Genomic DNA, 14,177 nt, shown 5'->3' with positions numbered 1-14,177 from the left:
TTTTCATGTTTCCTTGCCATCAGGTTTTTTCCATAAATGTAATTTCTGAACGTGTTTAAATCTGCAAAAGCACAGTATGGCAGCATGTTTACAAGAGAGTTCTAGTGTGATGGCCCAGGCCAGACAGAGACAGATGGTCTGGTCTTCCCCAAACTGAGGCAGGAAACACAGCAATGACATCTCAGCTGGAGAGAGGCATATCCTGCAAGCTGGAGGAAAATGTCTGTTCTTAGACAGTCTCATATCAACAGAATATTCAATGTAGTAGTAATGCTTAAAGAAATAGCTTACCCCAAAAATGAAAATGTACTCACCCTCAGGCCATTCAAGACGTAGATGAGTTTGTTTGTTCATTGGAGCAGATTTAGTGAAATGTAGTATTACATCACTGCAGTGATAGGGTGCAGATAGGTGAAATTCCAAACAGCTGATTAACACATCACAGTAATCCACAAGTAATTCAGACCACTCCATGGAGTCCATAGAGTGTGTATGTAAGAAACAAATCCATCATTTAGCTGTTTTAATTTTAAACCATTACATCTGGCTAGAATACAAATCCATAATCCATAATAATGCAGTTATGGATGATGGTCTTGTATTTTTGCCAGACGCAGTGGTTTGAAGTTTAGAAACGTCTTAATCATGATTTGTTTATTACAAACAAGCTTTTTACTTAACAAGCTGCTAAATGATGGACCGAATTCGTGTGGATCACTGGTGGATTATTCGGATGTTTTTATCATCTGATATTGAATCAATTTGTGCAAAAATAAGGTCATTGAAAGGTCATGGTCATAGTAATTTCGTATTTCACTTTATTGTCATTTATAAAGCCCTGTCTGTTTCTCTCCCTCTCTCTTCCTCTTTCACTGGCAGTCAGTTTGAATTGTAATGTGTTGCATAATATTCCCATGTCCTTGACTACATGTGCCTGCATTCTTTTGCCCTGGAAGAGGTTCACACTGTCACAGAATAAAATGCTGTAATTTCATATGGAAAATTTTATTTCTAGCTAACTAAAATAACGGGACTATGGAGGAAAAATGGGAGTGGTGAGAAAATAGACAAGCGTGTGATACAAAAGTTTGTGCCCAGATTGATTATTGATATTTTGTAGCAGTAACTATATAATAAAGTGATAATATAGTAAAGTGTCATTATAATGAATGTAATGTATGCAGTTTTGCCTGGGCTAATTTAGGCTGCTTGCTGCATTATGATCTGATAATATTTGAAAGATGATGATATCATCACCCCTCCACATCCATACACAACTGTAGTTTTGCTTCTCTGACCCAGTGCACTACATTTGTGATCAGTATAAGTACATATTCTTTAATCCTACTCTGTAACCCAAACATCATGTGCATATAAGCACATTCTTAAGTTCCTAATATTTTAAGACTATTTCAATACATCTAAAGTCATCTAAAAGTTTCCATTATAGAGATCTGCAATTGTGTAAAAATTGTTACCCTTACGCTTATAAACTTCACTTTTAGTTATGCATTTCAGATCTCAATTATAAGGTCTTTTTCTTCTGCTGGTACAGTTGGGCCAGTTTAGATTTATACAGCTCCTGTCATCATTTTCGTTGGCTCCAACCATTTTTTTCAGTGGTATAGTTCATACACACAAGGTACTGTGCAAAAGTGTTAGGCCACTAGTATTTTCACCAACAAAATATGGTTTTAAGTCTGTTATATCAGTTGTTTTGCTGTAGTGTGTCAGTAGTACAAAACAGTACTGTGTGTTTACAATAGTTCTTGTTTTGAATGTCAGACAACCTTTTATTTATTCCTGAAGGAAAGATAAATAGGACCACATATATAAAACGAGGCAGAGACACAACAGAACTGGTGAAACAGTAGCCTAATATTTAGAGTGATCCTGTCTCAAAACTTAAGAAACGGTCTATGAAGTGTTTGTCTTCTGTCGCAGTGGAGACTCATCCAATCATGAGTAACAACGCGTGCGTTTTAAGGGTAATGCTGACCTCAGGTGGTTGATGCTGGTAACAGTAAAACAGAAAAAAATGGTACAAACAATTTTCACTCTAAAGTTGCAAATGGCAAACATTCAATTAAAGCTACATTTTATAGTAAAACTTAATTCTTTTCATTTTAAATTTGGTACATACTCCAACAATAAATCATACTCCAGTAATCTCTTACACTGGACGACTCTGGATATGGATATGCAAATGTAAAGTTTTAGGCACATGAAAAGTGTTTTTGTGTGCATCCAGATGCAAAGGTCAGTTTCAGGAAGATAACATCCACAAATTTGCGAGGAACAGTTGCGTTTTATCGAAAGGCGATTAGTTGAACTGATATGTTTCAGCTGTAAATCTCGCGGCCTGTGAACTTGTAACGAATATTTGACAGGAATCTGTGGTGTGTCTCCATTGATCAGCGGGATTGTATTTCGTCACAGTATAGAGGTGCGTCGTACAGTTAAGATCTTTACCCCGCTAAGCGGCAATATATATTATTAATGTGCCTTTGTTTCTTTCACCACTAAATGAATTTGGGTTAGTGTGTAACGACAACGTCAATACAGGCTTGTTGTTATTGTTTGTCAATTTTAACTGTTTTAACTGAATAAAAGAGAGAAGAGCCAGCGCACACTCGGAGCGGGAGCTCTCCATGGTCCTGATCCTATGCCCCAAATATCGCCTCGTCATTTGGCAGCTTGTCACATTTCCTTAAAGGTGATATGTGTTCTTTTATATTCAAATATTTTCTCATACCTCAGCTTAAGATGTATAAACCAAAAAGTAGGCTGATTCCCCTCAAAAGTGTAAAAACGAACTGTATTTATTTATTTATTTCAGCAGTATCCGGATGGATCAGTTTATTGTTCTCTCTTTTGTTTAAGATTATTTGTTTTTGTTTTATATTTTACAGTCTGTTTGCGTAACGTTTGAAATGTAATTTTGTTCAAATTAATTATGTAATCAATTTGTTAATTGAATTCTTGATACCCGAGGCCTTTAACTGCTCTTGCCTATAACAAGAAGAAATGTGTATCGTTCATTTGCATTTGATGCAATTAAGAATGGTAAGTTGATTACAGTCAAAATAAATACATTAGAAATAACAGTAGACCAAAATTAAAACCACACATTATACATTTTAGTTGTATTGTATACTCAGCCAGTATGATGCTTCGCTCCATAGTTTCTACATTGAAACACGGCTGACAAGGCTCAAATAATGGTGTGAGTTTGGGGCGGGACTACCGAGGGCAGAGGGAGTGTTTAAGAGTTTGAAACGGTCATTATTTTTACAATTCCTCTTTTAGTGAAAATTAGTGGTGCACCTTTCTGACGCACTTCAGCTTTTAGGATTAATATCAGTCAGATTTCACAAAGGCAAAATGCACACAACAAAAGACTATGAAATAGCCAACCTTTATTTAATGGCCAGTGCATTAGCTTGGCACTTTGAATTTTAACCACACCACGGCAACAATGCAGTCATTTAGATAACAGTTTGAGAAGATAAAAAAGGACAACCGAACAAAATGCAATTATCCATGTTTATTTAGAAAGTTACACCACAATATACTGAGAACATTAACAGTAGATGATTAGCTGAAAGTTGTTACTTACCTGAGTAGAGCTCTATCATCTGTACATATCCAATATTTCTATCAAAGTAGAGGTTTATGCAAACTATATATTAGATATTTAGTGAGTTTCCTCTAGCATATCTTGGACTTTACAAGAAAAATTATGTAATATTCCTTATTCCTCAAATATAGGCCTAGTCCTGAGGCTGTGTAAATAATTGGAAATTGGGTTAATTCATTCTCAGATCACATTTTTACCACACACACACACACACACACACACACACACACACCTAAGCATGAAGGTCCAGCCCTAAACCCAACCCTTAACCCTTAAAACGTACAAATGAGTTTGGTCGAAACTTAACTAAAATCTAAAATAGTTAGGAATTGCCGTAAGAGTGTATTTACATTTTAACATTATTAATCCAGCAGCAGTTAACGTATAATATTGCCTCATTTAAAATGAATGTAATTTGACTAAGTATTTTGTGATGTAGGCTAATGTTAATAAGACTAATATATTTTTCAGTCTTTTATCGTTTATATCTAAACTAACCCTGTTAAAAATAACATGAGTTGATTGACAATTGATCGTTTGATTGGTGTAAGCTACGAAAATAAAAATCTGACATTTAATCACTCTGATAAATCTATCTAGCTTCAGAACTGAATTTAACAGTTCTTTTTAGCTGATCATTCCAGATGTTTCCCCTTGACAGGTTTTGTTGAAGGTAATTGCAACGCCATTTTTGTTCTTATATTTTACCATTCTCATGTTATTACATTAGATAATCGTTTTTGAGCTGTGGAGTATGACTTCAAAATTAGGTTTACATCATGTTGAGGCTAAAGGACCATTTCCAAAGCATCTTAAAGATCCAGTAACGTGAACAATGTTAGATGGCATGTTCAAGATATTTTATACACCCTATACAGTTTTGATTTTCCTGTTTCTTCATTTTCTTATGAATATTAACCGGATTTTTTTTTTTAAGACTGAACAAGAGTACAGTACGGAAAATGTGACTTGATGTAATTATCAGTACAGCATCTTATTCCTCAATCTTGTTGGCAAGACTACATTGAGAATGTGCCCAGTAGATGGCGCCCTCATACAGTAACATCAAACTACATTCACGTCACTTTGTAGCTGATGCATATCTGTTTGGTTGAGTGCATATAAATGGTTTATACTATCTACAGCTGTGAAACATTGTGCGTTTTTTCACAGTGTCCAACACTGTCGACTGCAGGGTTAAACTATCCACACAGAGTGACAATAGTCTCAAATAAAGTGTGAAATAAAATGCTTTAAATGTTAAGTCTAGAACAATTAAAAAAAAAAAATAATCTACGCAGTCGCAATCAGGCCAATGTCTATTACTTAATTTGTTTGGATATCCTACATTTCGGGAAACAAGCTGCTGGCTAACCATTCTCTTTTCTACAGACTGCTATAGGTGCTCGTTCTAAATCTGTTATTAATAAGTTAACGTGGTTTATTGGTCACATAGAACGATGTTCTGAACTCGAACGCTTTCCCCTCTTTAGTGCCTTGATGTCTGAGCTGAGCACTTGGCTATAACTATAGAGAATACTGGTTGCTTGAGATATTCTTCTCTTGGCATTCACCGCGTGCCTTAATTGTATGGACATTAAATCAAGGTCCGCTGTGAACACGCAGAGCAAGAACTCTGAGAACGAACGATCCAAAGGCAGCAGCCCAATGGACATGAGCAAAACCCCTCGAGCCTCATTTGACACTTAAATTTCGCGCCTTGACTTGCACATGTAACCTAACCGAGCTTCCGAGAGAGAGAGAAAGAGAGGTATAACATTTGAACACTTTAACTCCAACACTGCTTTAGCAAATTAATTTCATGCGAGCTAAACATACGAGGCGAACTACTTAACACCCTTCCATCCACAACTTTAGTCTTCAGTGGTGTTGTCATATCTGACACGGTTGTCAATGCAGTTTAAAGACAGATTAATGACGTGCACCATGTCTATGCTTACACAATGGAAAAATAAATCGATACAGCGCAATTACTCTTATGCTATATATACCATTTTCCTTCGGGGTAAAATATAAATCAAAGCAAAAAAAAGCTTTTGTCCACGGGTTACAATCTTTCAATCGCCGCTCTGCTTCCTTTGTCCTTGATGTATTTGGAGAAATGAGCAATGGAAGCATCACGTGTGAAATGCTACTGGGTCACATATAGAAAAAAAGAGGACAAAACCCGCGCAGTAGCCTAGTTAAAAACTGACTTTCCTGGTTTAAGAAGAGGAATGTTTCCACATGCAGCTCAGATACTGCTCCTCTTGTCTATGCACATACGCCCTCCTTCGCGGCTTAATACCGATGCACAATAGCGTTCCTCTTCTGGATCACGAAGACACGTTAACAAAGCAAAGAAAGATGCAGAACGAATCGTATATTTCAGCGGTATCCCTTTTTTCGAGCGCTCTGTTCTGTTTTCGTATCTGTCCAATGACTTTGCGGAAGGTATGGCGCTCGAAGTATGATCTTGAGGATGACTTGCTTTTTCCCTCCATTTAAATGTATCTCCGCAGCATCCTTCGGTAAACTCATCCACACTGAGCCCAGTTCTTCCCGATCTATCCCTTTTAATCGCGATCGTCCTCGGGCAGCGTTTTTTTCTGGGTCCTGCCCCGAGTATTTTTTCAGCCTCTCTGATCCAGCCTCGCGGATTAGAGGTCCTCTCTTCCCGTCCCAGACACGCGCAGCCTTCTGCTGATTGGGCTCAACGCAAGCGGATTACATTGGGACATAATGACGTCATGGCCCGGGCCCAAGTACTCCCCCATTAGCCAAAGCCTCATCAGCGAGATGTCCTTGAAATAGCGCGCGCCTGACATTCTCCAAAGAGAAGCGGGTATCCAGACGTGCATTATGGACGGAAATAGCATTATTGCTTTGACGCGCACAAGCGTGTTTGCATCCATGTTTATACTGGCCTTAATGTTTTCTCTGCATACAGACCCTCGATGAACTGTCCTAATCTGTATGAAGTTAATCGAGTGAAGCACACATATGCATAAGTGGCTAGAAAAAATAATTTAGGACAAAACCGGAGTGTCTCAACCCAGTCGATATTTATAATGTGTCATGCCTCGTAATGTTTGTCCAAACAGCTAAAGAAAGATCGTTGCTATGATTAGAGAATCAAATCCTACAGATTGTAGCATAATGCAAATAGGTCTGTTATGCAATGGAAATCAGCCCAGTCCATAATCTCTGAGGGGGCTATTATATTTATTTATTTTCAATTTAATATACGCTATTCTGTGAATACCAAGTGGATACAAATGTCTTCGTTTGCTAAATTCGTTTGTTTTTAAATTTGTTAACAAGGTGTGCAATGGCAATGCTATCAGATTTGCATTCAAAAATTTATAATTTTTTACTGCAGAATTTGGGACTGGAGAGTTTATATGAACTATTGTTCACTGAGAAATCATGCTTTTGGACAGTATTGCTCCGCCATCGGAGGAAACGTAATTAACTGATGCAGATATTTTGATGTCTGCGTTTTCGTAATTTTTATTTAGCATAGCTACATAAAAAGTACACTAATAATTTATGTTTAAGATTTGTCGTGGGTTTATAAGTCCATTTCTTTCTTTCTTTCTTTCTTTCTTTCTTTCTTTCTTTCTTTCTTTCTTTCTTTCTTTCTAATTCAGTTGTCTCATATTAAATGCTTGTTGTATTTTCATCTTTAACCTTATTATAATAAAAAAGGTTGATCTATAGTTCAAAAATGAAGTAGGCTGCGTAATATTAAATTACACGCTGAAATGTATTCTACCTATTGCATTTGATAGACACACCAGTCGTTTTTATTAAAGTCACGTGTGGCTTTTGATCACAATTCTATTCATTTTCATTTCGTATCTGATCAAGACATTGAACACTGCATTAACCGATGACGCTTAACATGTTATGTTCATGTTATTTGCCGAGTTAAAAAATAGCTCAGTTTTTTTTGCCAAGGTATCGTTTCATATCGACATGTATAAGATTAATAAATGTGTACCCCCCCCCCCCACAGTAATTCTAATATTGTTTCCTGAATAACACACGAGTAATGACACCTTTAATTGATGCTCACTCTCTTCTTTTGACAAGCGTCTTGGACATCGGGGACGCTAAATGATTATTTATCAGGTTGCATAAAGAAAATTCTTTTTAAATTGCCTTTAACACGGCTGTGGTCAAATTCAAAGATGTATCTTGACCATTGTTTGGCATGAGTGAATTTTCAAGAGGCTTTTCTCCACACCTCCCCTGCGGATGGAACAAAGGGTATCGAGAAGAACAGCTCCAGTTTTTCAAGGTATATTCGAATTCGTTTTTCTTTACCAAATATGCGTATTAGTCAAAGAAAATGGGCTGTTTTTTTTATTAGCCTACCTTGTTTTCAGTTTTTTTTTTCTTCTTCCATGTTTATCTAAGTACAGCTACGATATTTATAGCTGCCTTCCGTTTTGATAACAAATGCGTCTATGCATAGGCCTATATAATAATCGAAACGAAAACTGAGATTCCAGCACAGAAATGAGCCCCGGTCAGGATGATACCGGCTTCAAAAGCAAGACGCCTTTTCTTCAATCGAGGTATTTGGGATGATTTTGAACGCATAATTGCCTCGTTTCTTGTTCAGTGGTTTTAGATCTCTTGCCACACAAATCCCAGCTCTGACAGAAGGCCTTTAGAGGATTTTATCAGTGGCGAAAACACCTTCCTGAATCCGAAGGATAACGACGGATACTTGTCCATAGCTGGAGAAGATCAGAGCAGGACAGCAGAGAACGGATAGAAATAGTGCGCGAACGCCGTCAGTTGGCTATTTCTCCCTGCTCAGTTGAGCGGCCTCCTCGTCTTAAACTGCGTGAAGGAGGAGCTGTTCAGTTGCATTACAATGACATTCAGTCCCAATTCATTCAGGCGCTGTCTAACGGTCTTTGGATAGCAAATCCACCCCATCGGGGGGTCGCAGCCCTCTCATTACGCCCCCAATCCCAACACACACTCACTACAATAGACCCAACAAAGAGCGAGGGGAGTGGGCCTCAGCGCTGCGCGGCCCGGCCGCTGAACTCTGGGCTCCAGAGAGAAAAATGCTCTTCAGGGTTGGTGCACGAACAACGTGTTAAAGTGTTTTGTTATTTAGAAGGACCTATTTTCAAACGATTGAAGAAAATAAGAGGCGTCACACGCGTTAATTTTATAAAGGGCATTAAAGGTGAACACAGCTATGACTGCACGGGTAGCCCTTGGCTATAGTTGCGCGTTGTGTTTCTACACTTGTCCACGAATGCTTGCGTGTGACTATACGTGCTATGGACGAATTGAAGCATCCATCAGCGCGTGTACAGTGGAGGCATTGACTGTATGACTGATTTGGACTGGATGTTCGTGATTGTGTTGTGGCAATGGGGCTTGTACCTTGAGCGTGAATAGAAGCGTCAACGCAAACTTATAGACTCTTGAGGGGTCAAGGCCAGGTGATGACAGCTATTTTCGAGTTGAATGCACGTTTCCCTTTCCCTGCAAGCCTCAAGTACAGCTCAACTAAATCTATTTAATGATAAAGATGCCTTTAAATCATGATAGAAATATTTATTATTATGTTGTTATTACCGTGTATATATATATATATATATATATATATATATATATATATATACACACGCCAAATTATCGTAGCCTACTTATTAGCATACTTACTAGTATACACATTTATTAAATAGATAGCATAATAATTTAATATAATCTTTGCAATTTTTTAAACCAAGTTAGCACGGCTAACCAAGGCATCTGATAACTAAAATACTGGCTGCTTAAATTAAATGGCTAGTAATTTTCTTTCTTTCTTTTTTCCTTTTTTTTTTTTTTTAAATTTTGTAAGTGTAGCTATAAGAAAATAACCACCATTGTTATATTGCATTATTTATTGTCGAATTTGACTTTTTGTTACCTCCATGTTAAGGCAACATTGAGTCATGATATAAAGAAACCAAAACAGTAGGCATTGAACTGAGGTGACGTTTAATCTGAAAAAAAGAAAATAATAATAAACAAAAATATTAATAATTCTCTATCGCAGAAATTGATGATGATGATGATTGCCTACCCTGTCGCAGTGTAATTTTTTTTTTATTTTTTTTATTTTTTTATAAGGCTCGTGAACATTTCCAGCTGTTTAGAGATTTTTCCCAGGGAAATCAGACCGATTTTCGTACTGACGTTGAAGGCTTAGACAGGCCCAGCTGGGCGCTTTACTTATGCGTCTATTGAAGCAGAGGACGGAAAGGTCATCTCTTCGGCCCGGTGCTCCTGGGAAACTCGCTAAACATGGCGCCTGTATGGCCGCCCAGTTCTAACGTAAACCAAAGCTAAAGCGACTTTGCGTAAACACACACTCATAAGCGCTGCCCTCTGCTTTTGGAGTGTGTCTGATGCGCACCTTTAAGAGTGATTTAAAGAGAATCCAGTTATAATATCATTTTGAGCGCGTTTTCTCAGTCTTGGGTAAACATTACATATGTGGAAACATTGGTTATACAATTAAATATCTAGTGCGCTTCTACCATTACGGTAAAGTCATATAAAGATTATCCGATTTAATGGCCACTTGCGAATGGAAAAAAATGTTAATACTACCTACTTGTTTAGAGAGGTATAGTAAGGTGTAACTTTGCAAACATTTCCTGAGAGCAGAACCAGAAGGACCCTCAAGTCTTATCTGAGGAAATAAAGAGAAACACCCTCACAAAAGAATCCATTGTCAAGCCCGAACAATCTGCGGGGCCTCGTAAGCTGTCCTCCACAATCAAGATGGTGGGCAATGATTTGAATGCGAGGGGGGCCTGTACTTTCGTGCCTACCGACTGGTAATCACTGAGAGGATAAGCATCCAGTCAAACCCCGCACACACACGCATCCACTCACACGTGTCCGGTGCGCGCTTGTCAAATTCACAAGATGCCTGAAGTTTTACCGTGTGAAAAAGTCGGTTTTGAAAAGTTAAAAAGGAAATGTATTGCTTCTGGAGCAAAGAATAAACGCTAAGGATTTGTAGGCTATATTTTCACGGCCACCTTTAAGCTATTTGTCCTGCGACAATGAGGAAAGTTCGTTTATTCACAGGTAAGGAGAAATTATGTCAGGGGTGCGGTATATCTAGCAGCGACTTACGGCCACAAACATATTTTTGAGCGAAAAATGTAACAAATTCGTTTGCACCGTTGTCGATTGCTGCCGAGAATTAGGTCATGTAACGTCAGAGAAGCGACGAAATAAAAACAACACAATAATATTCCAAATACGAATAATGACAGGAAGAGTCATCACAGTTTCAAATGTTTTTAAGAAGTATTTTAATTCTAAACCCTAGACAAATAAACAATTTAGAAAGCTCATATAAACATATTTTAGAAAGCTCACTGCGGTGACCTTCATGTGCTGCATATTGTTCATTACATTACAATGCACACAAAGACACAACCATTATATTTTTTAACAATTACTGAGCATAAAACACAGGTGCTGAACTGGAAAATCCAAATAATTTTAGAAATATGTGTGACTTTAGAGCCCAAATACTGTTCCACAGCAATTTTATCATCTCCATAAAAACACAGGCGCTTCCATTCCTTCTTTCCCCTCTGGCTCTTTTGTTGTAACATGGCTCTGACCAGATCAGACTCCATGACATAGAATATGACACGAGAAAGCGACCAAAACCATGTCTCAAAGGAAAGCAAAGACCTTTTACAGCAAACAGCACTGACTGGAGCCTAAAGCTGGATGTTTTGAACTCTGCATGCGTTTCATGATAAAACAGAATTCCAGTGAGTTAGTAAATGTGCAGAGAAAATAAACAACATCAACAACAACAAAAAGTGTGATGCAGCGTGCTGCATGCATTCAGTCAGAAGTATTGACACATTGGCTCTTGAGGTACTTGGGTGATGCATCTGAGTGTCGATATCAATGCAGGAACTTTAGTACAGCCTAATAAATGTCAACATCAGCAGCCATTGATCCATTTGCACCATAGTTGGGATGGTATGGCAGTCTGATCTGGTATTTGCAGCACCTGAAGAGCACCATACTCTCCTGTGGGATATTTTAACAAGCAAGTGTTGGCGTTGAAGCTGAGGATGCTGTGCTATATAATTTCATCTGATTTAGTTTCAGCTTTAGTAATGTTGCCAGTATCCACTGTTTATTTATTATTTCTCCACATCCCTTTATCATGTAACTCTGCCATATTACAATGAATTGATACCAACTACACACGTCTAAAAACCCCTCCTGCCCATCAGGAAGCTGTGTGATGTATTGGGCAAATCAGTCTGAATAATGTCAGCTGCCTTATTCAACTCTTTGTGCGTATATAAGATGAAAATGCACAATCATTTTGGATTTACTGATGTATTCCCCACCACATCCATCCGGTCCTGTACAGCAGTGTCCAGAGATGAATCAAAAATATTTCTATCACTCTTGACTCTACTTTCATGTTCCCATTGAATCTGCTCACAAAGCCTGCAGTATAGAGGGAAAATGAACACCAGCAGACAACTGGATTTAAAAACCTTGTAAGAAACCATGTTGTAGACATACAGACTGAAGTGACCTAAGGAGGTTTTTGCAAAAATAAATAATTTTATTTTTGCCTGAAAATTACAACAGACAAACAGTTTAATCCTATATTGACTTACCTCTTAAAGCATAGGTCTTCAACCCTGCTTCTGGGGACCCACTGTCCTGCAGAGTTCAGCTCCAACCCTAATCAAACACACCTGTACCGGATACCAGTTGGAAATAAGCTTTGCAGGACAGTGCTTTATAGGCCTATATTACAGCAAAGAGCAAAATAATAAATGTTTCCAAATATGATTTACAATATTAGAATATTTATAATATTACTTAAATATTTTTTGTAGTCTTTTTTTAAAACTTTAAACATTTTGCTGTTGTTTATTTTATTTTATTTCAATTATTAATTTGTTCCGAAACAACCTCTTAAATACCTGTAAGGATTTAATAGGATTTCAGCTAATTATAACTAGGGTTGCAAAGGGGCGGAAAGTTTCCAGCATTTTTCCGGAAACTTTCCATGGGAACGTCATCTGACGAATTTTGGAAATATTCCAAGTTTAAAACCTAACGGGAATTTTTGGGAATTGGAAATTTGGGGGAATTTAATAAACTGTATCATATACAAGCATAAATATAAACATTTTGTTTGATCATAGGCTCAAGTGCAGGCATGTTTTTTTTTTGGGGGGGGGGGGGGGTATTGATATATGAAAACTTATGAACAGTGTTTATTCAAAATAGAAATCTTTTCTATCAATATAAGTTTTACTGCTTTACATTTGAATAAAAGTATTCATTTATAAAAAATAAAAAAAAAGAGAGAATAGATACTGACCCCAAACTTTTGAATGTCAGTGTATTGTTAAAAAAAATTCAGTGCATGACATTTTAGATGGACATTTTAATGTTTTGTGTGCAGGATTTAAGAAATGATCTGTTCATGTTATGGAGGAAAGCAGAGTGCATGCAGGGGGTGAGTCTTCAATAGCCCTGCAATAAGCAGTGTGCTGCTGTGTGCATGTGATTGAGCTGTGTGTAGGGTAGAAATGAAACTGAAATTGCATTAAACATGGCTGTTTTAACCAAGTTTATGCTGCAAGATTTTTTTCTCAACTACATTTAAGTTTCCAGTTCCTGCAATTTTGCAAATTTCGAGTTTATTCCCATAAATTCCCATTAATTCCCATAGAAAGTTCCCAGTCTTGAAAATTCCCAGAATTGTTGCAACCCTAATTATAACACATATTTTGTTATTTGTATTTGTTGCAGTCTTTTTTATTAAATGTGACAATGCTGTGCCATTTTGTAAAATATTCTAGTTTTTATTAACAATTTTCTTCATTCATAACTCACATGAAGTAAAATGAGCCAGCAGATGCTCACAAAACATATATTTTCTGCTGCCCCCACCACTGCTTGTCTTTGCTGTGTGTGTGTATGAGAGAAGCTGTTTAGGAAGGTTTAGCATACAGCTGTTTGAGCTTGGCCTCTCCTCACTGCTTTAAGGTCTGTCGTCTTGAATCACGCTGCACGGCGTCAAACCCTCATTAAGGACACACTGTTTGCTGGCCGGTCACCTGCATTTCAGACGTGTAGTGCTTGTTATGTTTTATTGTGTGTGTGGCTCCAAACGTTGAAGTTACACTTCTGTTAATTGTTTAAGAAAGGTCACCTTTCTGTTTGAGGAGCTATGAATTATGAATATTATAAAGACTCTGTAAGGCAGAGATAGAGGATGTCTGTATCATGTTTTTTACAAATACATATGTTTAGCCATCTACTTCACTCACCCATGTGCGATCATTTCTTTTATATAACTATCATTTCATATTAAGCTCACTGTCTTAATCATTCCTGGTATTCCCGCATAAAGAAATTGAAGATCTGAACAATTATCACACTTTTTAAATTCCTATTCAATACCATTCTCCTCACACTCATTATCTGACAGGTC

Source organism: Carassius gibelio, chromosome A23 (assembly GCF_023724105.1).
Source record: "Carassius gibelio isolate Cgi1373 ecotype wild population from Czech Republic chromosome A23, carGib1.2-hapl.c, whole genome shotgun sequence".
Lineage (NCBI taxonomy): Eukaryota > Metazoa > Chordata > Actinopteri > Cypriniformes > Cyprinidae > Carassius > Carassius gibelio.
This window is presented reverse-complemented; position numbering follows the sequence as displayed.